The sequence below is a fragment of the Mytilus edulis genome, chromosome 2 (assembly GCF_963676685.1).
Source record: "Mytilus edulis chromosome 2, xbMytEdul2.2, whole genome shotgun sequence".
Classification (NCBI taxonomy): Eukaryota; Metazoa; Mollusca; class Bivalvia; order Mytilida; family Mytilidae; genus Mytilus; species Mytilus edulis.
This window is the reverse complement of record NC_092345.1, coordinates 27,218,077-27,226,494: the sequence shown is the minus strand read 5'-3', so window position 1 is coordinate 27,226,494 and position 8,418 is coordinate 27,218,077.

Below are 8,418 nucleotides of genomic sequence, written 5' to 3'. Positions count from 1 at the left end.
TATTTATTTTAGGTTACTAAGTATCTGAAAACTTGTATATCAATATTAGCATAAAATGTTGATCAGAGTGATGATAATTTTTTTGAAAGCAAAATTCATTCATAAAATCATGTTAGGCCTAGATTAATATATTGTTTGTTTCCCCAATCCCGACCCTGCTGAGCCAGGTGTGGGTACGTAGGTAGGGAAATAATTTTATTTTTCCAAAAAGCTTGAAAATTATCGGACAATCCAACAAGCCTGAAAATCAGAAATGAATAAAATAATATTTGATTTAGTTTTGACAATAAAATTTTATGAGTAGCACCATTTTTGCAGGGTCGGTCAGGATTGGGGAAACAAACTATATTTTATTTGAGGCCTTATAGACAATTTTTAGACACCACAACTTTCATGAATTTATTTTCTCTGCACGACAGGTTCTTGGACATGTTAAAAAGATCAGAATCTTCTTCAGATCAATTATTTTTAAAATAATGCCCCTAAGAAACAGTTATTATATGGAAAATTGTATTGTTAGCGCTCTCGTGTACAATTTTGTCCCTAATTTTATGAAACTTATATCATAGGTATAAATCATTATTGTCTGATGAGTTCAGAAATCAGTGCGATCAATTATTTTTTCAAGATTTATGCCCCTTGAAAATATTAATTACATAGAAAAATTAATTTCTGAGCGTTCCAATGGGTTAAATTCTTTCCAGATTTTAATTAAATTTATTTTATAGGTTAATACCATCAATATCACTGACAAAATTGAAAATCAATGTCAATCAATTACTTTTTAACAGAATAATGCCCTTGAAAATATGAATTATATTGAAATTTTGCATTGTAAGGGCTATCTTGTGTACAATTCTGGCCAGATTTTAATGAAATTTATATTATATAGGTATATTTTACATTATCAATGTCTTCAACAAATTTTAAAATTGGTGCCGATCAATTATTTATAAAAAGTTATACATGTTGGAAATATCAATTGTAGGGAAAATTACATTGTAAGAACTCTACTGTGTACAATATTTTCTATATTCTATAATGAAATTGCATCGCATTTGGTCTGAAGCCTTCATTTCCCTCATTAAATTTTTATAAAAACTTATTTTTATTCGACTGCCAAAAAATTTTGGGGTTGTATTTTGCTATCACATCATAGGTGTCATTGTCGTCCGCAGACATTTGGTTTCTGAACAATATATAACTTAAGTTTAAGTGTATAGATCTCTATCCTATTTTACTAATAGGTAGGTGGTGATTATTTTAGGGGGTCAAAATAAGGATTTTTTTTTACTTTTAGGTCTTTCAACTTATACACACTGCTTGTTACTACAATATACAGATCAGAGTTATCTTCCTTTGTTCATGATTATAGTACTTTGAATCAACTACAATCAATGCTTTTTAAAATCTTCTTTGAAAATTGGAGTTATCTTTCTTTGTCAAGAATGGTAGTCAAATCAACTAATTAAAGGTACCAGTCTTGTATTACAATTCCAGTTTCTGGTGCATGTCTAAACATGGAGGGAAACAAAGTAATTCATTTTTTTCTGTATTTTTTCCTGGACTCAATTTTTCTGTTTGATTATAGATTTATGCTGAATTGAAACATATATATAGATTTGAAGCATCTTTTTAGGGATATCAATCCAGGAAAGTGGAATGATATCATGTTTACTGGAAGTGGTGCAGCCTAGTAAAAACAGCAAAGAGAAAGTAGAAAAAAATGTTACTTCAGGGTTACATCAACTTTTTATTCTTCGTGGCATGACCCCTTTTTTTTTTTTTATTAAATTGCAATTTCACATTAGTTCATACATGATATGAACATGACATTTTTTTTTCTATGTAGCATTTTTTTATTGTTTCATTTTCAAAGATCAGCTGTATTGCATGTAAGCCTATATGGAGCAGTCAATTACAAGACTGCAACCTAAAACCAATCCTTTATACAATGCAATATTCAATTTTACAACCACTAAACTTGGTTTAAGTTCAAATTTGAATTTGAGTTATGTCCCTTTATAACTTTATATGTTTTGGATGAGTTCCAAAATTAGTGCTTATCTAAAATTTGGAATGAGTTATGCCCCTTGGAAATATTAATCTTAAATATCATCTGTGTCCCTATGGACACATTTCCCATTTATTTGAGTTATTGCCCTTGTACCTTGAATAGTTAAAATTTGTGCAATGCAGAGGACATTTGAACTCTTCATTTATTCTGACATAAAAAGGACCTCAAGTAAACATGAATTGACACTAAAACTTGAAGTAAGTGTCACTTGACCTCCAATTTGGGACAAATTTAGACTTTTCTTGAAGCATCTGAAAGCCAAAATAAATATTGTTGTCAGTTAAATAGTTTCTGAAACTTTACCTTCCGACATACACAGTTGGCATTGATACCCTTTAACATTTTGGTCAATTAATGTATTAGAAATTTTGTAAAGTGACTTATTTAACAAATTTGACATCCATGCTCAGGGCCTGTCTTTTTCTTTCTGTGTGGGTGTTTACATGAGCTGAACTCTTCTGGTTAAAGAAGCTAACATCAAGTTTTGAAGGGACTTACTGTGCCATACCTTTATTCATAGGCATGCCGTCTCAATCACCCGTCCTTCCAATATTTAAGCTTATGTTAAACCTGATTAACATAGGAGTGTTTACTCTGCAATCATGGCAAATTGTAGTTGATTCATTTAGTGTGGTATCCCCGTTGTGTATTATGATTGATGATTCATTAAGTGTGGTATTCCCGTTGTGTATTGTGGTTGTTGATTCATTTAGTGTGGTATTCCCGTTGTGTATTGTGGTTGATTCATTTATTGTGGTATTCCCGTTGTGTATTGTGGTTGTTGAGGTGTCAGACCACCAATTACTCCCTCCAATTTAGAACGTATGTAAAAGTAGTCCTACTTTGACACAAAATAGTGCTTTTGATGTCATTGTTTATTTAAACTAACCAACAAATTTGCAGAAATGAAACTTTTGGTGAAAGGGAAATATATTTAGACCATTTTGAGCCAAAATTCACTTGTCTATGAGTTTGCATTAAAAATTCAGGATTAATGCGCTACATAGTACACTAATTTAAGATTTCCAGAAAACCGGGAGTTATTTTGGTAGTACCTGTCTTTTCAAAATCAGAAATTTGTTACAAGACTTTAAACATTGGTTTAAAATTGGCATGTAGGAAGGTGATACATGTACAATTCAGGATATACCTGGTTTCCTTGAAGTTAAACTTAAGGTAAAATATTTAGAAAGCTGTGAAAATTGCAAAATTTGGTTGAACAGATAGGGATTTTTAATTGGTGGTCTGACACCTTGATTCATTTAGTGTGGTATTCCCGTTGTGTATTATTGCTGTTGATTCATTTAGTGTGGTATTCCCGTTGTGTATTATGGTTGTTGATTCATTAAGTGTTGTATTATGGTTGTTGATTCATTTAGTGTTGTATTCCCGTTGTGTATTATGGTTGTTGATTCATTAAGTGTGGTATTCCCGTTGTGTATTGTGGTTGTTGATTCATTTAGTGTGGTATTCCCGTTGTGTATTGTGGTTGTTGATTCATTTAGTGTGGTATTCCCGTTGTGTATTATTGCTGTTGATTTATTTAGTGTGGTATTCCCGTTGTGTATTATGGTTGTTGATTCATTAAGTGTTGTATTCCCGTTTTGTATTAATGTTGTTGATTCATTTAGTGTTGTATTCCCGTTGTGTATTATGGTTGTTGATTCATTAAGTGTGGTATTCCCGTTGTGAATTGTGGTTGTTGATTCATTAAGTGTGGTATTCCCGTTGTGTATTGTGGTTGTTGATATATTTAGTGTGGTATTCCTGTTGTGTATTGTGGTTGTTGATTCATTTAGTGTGGTATTCCCGTTGTGTATTTTGGTTGTTGATTCATTTAGTGTGCTATTCCCGTTGTGTATTATTGCTGTTGATTCATTAAGTGTGGTATTCCCGTTGTGTATTGTGGTTGTTGATTCATTAAGTGTGGTATTCCCGTTGTGTATTGTGGTTGTTGATTCATTTAGTGTGGTATTCCCGTTGTGTATTGTGGTTGATTCATTTAGTGTGGTATTCCCGTTGTGTATTGTGGTTGTTGATTCATTTAGTGTGGTATTCCCGTTGTGTATGATTGCTGTTGATTCATTAAGTGTGCTATTCCCGTTGTGTATTATGGTTGTTCCCGTTGTCTATTATGGTTGTTGATTCATTAAGTGTGGTATTCCCGTTGTTTATTATGGTTATTGATTCATTTAGTGTGGTATATAAATAAAGGCAACAGTAATATACCGCTGTTCAAACTCATAAATCCATGGACAAAAAACAATCGGGGTAACAAACTAAAACTGACGGGAACGCATAAATATAAGAGGAGAACAACGACACAACACTACAATGTAACTAACACACACAGAAACGGACCAAGCATCAGACAAAATCCCACGAAAATAACAAATATAACATCAAAACCAAATACATGAATTTTGGATAGACAAGTACCGTGACACGTCTTATCGCAATGTCAATTTACACTCAAAAATAAGAGAAAACAAACGACCCAACGTTAAACTGTAACACACACGAACTATAATATAACAATGGCCATATTCCTGACTTGGTACAGGACATTTTTAAAGGAAAAAATGGTGGGTTGAACCTGGTTTTGTGGCATGCCAAACCTCGCACTTTAATGGCAATGTTAAATATAACTTAGAAATGACAACATAATATTACAGGACTACAATACAAATAAATAGGAAAACGTATTAGACAAAGAAACACATGATTAATGAATAACAAAAAGCATCGGGTTTAAAATTTAATACGCCAAAAACGCGCCTCATCCACACAAGACTCACCAGTGACGCCCAGATATAAAAGATCGAAAGCGAAAAAAAGTACAAAGTTGTACAGCACTGAAGATCAAAAGTTGAAAAAGGTTGTGTCAAATACGGCTAAGTTTGTATGCTTGGGATAAGAAAATCCTAATTATTTAGAACAATTAATGCTATTGCAAACAGTAAATTTTATCAAATGAATATAAGACCCCGTTCACACTAGCATTTTTTTTAATCGATCTAATTTGAATCGATCTAAATAAAACCAGTTAGCGTTCACATTATCTTTAATTATAACGATCTCTATCGGTCTAAACCGATCCACTGCGTTCACACTACTGTACAATTAAAAACGCAATCGATCTAACCTTTTTGCCCGTAAAACTATAAACATTGTGTATATATAGAACTGATTTATTAAATTCATATTTTGATAATCTGATCATAATCTGACACACAAACTTGAAAAAAAATGGACAAAGTTATTGTTTCTCCTAAATCAGAAGTTACCATTTTGGTACAGATGTTATTCAGTGCCGTTTTCTTTAATTTTGAAACAAATATCTGTAGTAACGAAATATTGCGGTTCCTGAAAAGAAAAAAAAATCATCATAAGAAAAGAAGACACGGATTTTGCAAATCTATGCGATCACGAAGACAAAATGTTTCAGTTTGTTTTAAATGTCTGTAAACAGAGAAATATGGATAAAACAAAGAACCTCTGAGATAGTTTTGGCGCTGTACATGCGCATACGTCATTTTCGATTCAATCGTACTAGTTTAAACCGATCTCTGCGTTCACATTTAAAGTAAGATCGGTTAACTTTAGATCGATTCAAACTAAACTACCTCTTTTGGTGTTTTAGTTTAGACCGATTGAAGATCGATTCAAAGCGTTCACATTGGCCCTTAAATCGATCTAAAGCGAACCCTGAAGTATTAACTCATTACATAAAACAAACACGAATACATAATGAATGACCAACACAGACACACCCGACTCAGTCCAGGCCTCAACGCAGTAAATTATGAAAATGACGTCACATACGACGGTGAAAAGGCATTAAAAATTACGTCACATACGATGGTGAAAAGGCATTAAAAATTTTGAACATATGAAATTTCTGAAACAACAGAAAAATTACGTCACATATGAAAAACTATATCTCAAAAGTAAGATAGAATTAGGATTGATTAAAGATTAAAATAGAACTAAATACTGATATTGCATTTAAACACAATGCATATTGCAATACTGATTAATAGCAATTAACTATAATATGTATATGTGCAGTTTGTTATGAATCCAACTTCAAACTTAAATTATCGTACAGATTATGTTGACCAAAATTAAATCTAATAAGTGACGGCGGTGATTAATTTTTGTTTCCATAACACATAAATATAATAGAAAAGACGTCAACACATTTGACAAAATCCGATGAGAATTACAAATATAACATTAAACATTTAAACTAAATACATGAGTTTGGGATAGACAAGTACCGTAACACGTCTTATAGTAATGCGAATTCACACTCAGCAAAACAGTCACAATCGGGAATAAGTCACGTTTGGTAATTAAAAGATTAGACGACATAATGACAACTACAATCTACCATGTGGTAAAAATGTCCTTAGCTAGTTTGGTTAAACACACATCGTATGGATCCACCAATTCGTGATGGTGTCCATAAAATTTACGGAGTGTCAATTTTAATCTGTCCTCCTCATAACTTTGTTGGAGAAGTTTCTGCGTAAGTAGCACACTCCTGTATATGAAGTCCGTGATAGTGTGAACAAGCACGTGAATAACGTATCAATTGTGATATGTAAACACCATACGAAGGGGCAGATGGTATGTTACTGCTGAGAAATGGGAAATTGATAATTGGGAAGTTGAAATCGTCCCGTTTGTCATAGATTTTCGTGTGAAGTCGTCCATCTTCGTCAATATTGAGGAAAAGATCAAGGTATGAAGCAGTCCTTCTAGTATCAGTAGTATCTTTAATTTCAAGTTCACTGGGATATATGAAATGTAAGTATTGGCTGAAGTATGGGTTATTCAATGATAGAACATCATCAATATATCGGAAAGTAAAATTAAAGAATTTCGCAAGGTGCTTTTTCTTTTTGTATACCTGTTGTGTTTTATGGTTGGTATGAAGATTCGTCACATGCATGTCCTGCTACGTTGCAAACGTACAAAAAAGCTATCATGAAACCGTTTATTACAAAACTGAGAGCTCTGAGCTATGAGACGCCAGTTACCGCGGAACTGTAAAACTTGTCTGACTTTCCATACAAGACAATTCTACTATATTATAGATAATACAATGTAAAAGTTATAAGGAGTTTATTAATATAGAAATAAAGAGATGTGGTATGATTGCCAATGAGAATTATCCACCAAAGGTCAAATGGAGTGAATGTTAGCAAATATAAGCAACCATACAACCTTCAACAATGAGAATACCGACATGAACAATATGGAATACTCACCGATCTTGCGAGTGCTGTAAAGCCAGCCAAGGTCGTTAAACACGTCTATCATCATTATAGAATCATTCAAATGAGAAAACTAACTGCATGCCTAATCTTTATCAAAATAATTTACGAAAAACAAATATGAATTTATGTAATTAACGAAAATCACATAACTACAGGCTCCTGACTTGAGAAAAGGAACATAAAAATAATATGTCCGGTATTGATAAAATTGAGAATGGAAATGGGAAATGTATAAAACTTAAAAAGAGAACAATTCGACCATAGAGCAGTTTGAGAGCGCTTAACCGTCCTTTGGAGTGTGGTGTTAGAGGACCTTTACAGCACACAACATGAGAAGAAATCCACAAATTCCAAAAGCACTTTAGATTATATTTCTAATGGAGAAAACGAACGCTACCCCCAAGAGGAATATGGTATACAAGTATTCCTTATCATAGAAGATATGTCATACTTGATATAAAAGTCTGCTTGTAATACTGTTTGGTAAGACAAAGAACGAAAATGGGGAATGTGTTCAACAACCCGACAAAAGAGCGGAAAACAGCAGAAGGCCCCAATGGGTCTTCAATTAATCAAGAAAATCACGCACCCGGAGGCGTGCTACAGCTGCCCCCTAAAGAAAAATGTGTGCTGGTTCATTGATAATGGAAGTCATACTCAACTCAGAAATATATTAAAGAAACTTAAATAAAAAATCATACATGACTATCAAAGACCAGAGGCTCCAAAATGCGGCGGGGTTAGACATGTTTTTTTTTAGATTTCAATCTTTACCCCTATACATGTACCTCTAGTCAATATAGAAAAACAAACGCACAGTAAAAGTCAGTTTATAAGAAGCCCGAGTCCGATGTCAGAATAGGTAAACCCGAAAAGGATAGTCTTCTTTATTTTTAATTTTTAATAATTTACTGTAACTTAAGGTTATAAGTTTGAATCTTATGGTTAACGGTTGAGTGGTTGATGTTGGCTAAAATAAGTACTTATCTTAACTGAGTCTATACAATGGTTTCTTCTTATTATTTTTTTTTAACTTTTAGCTCAGCTTGCTCA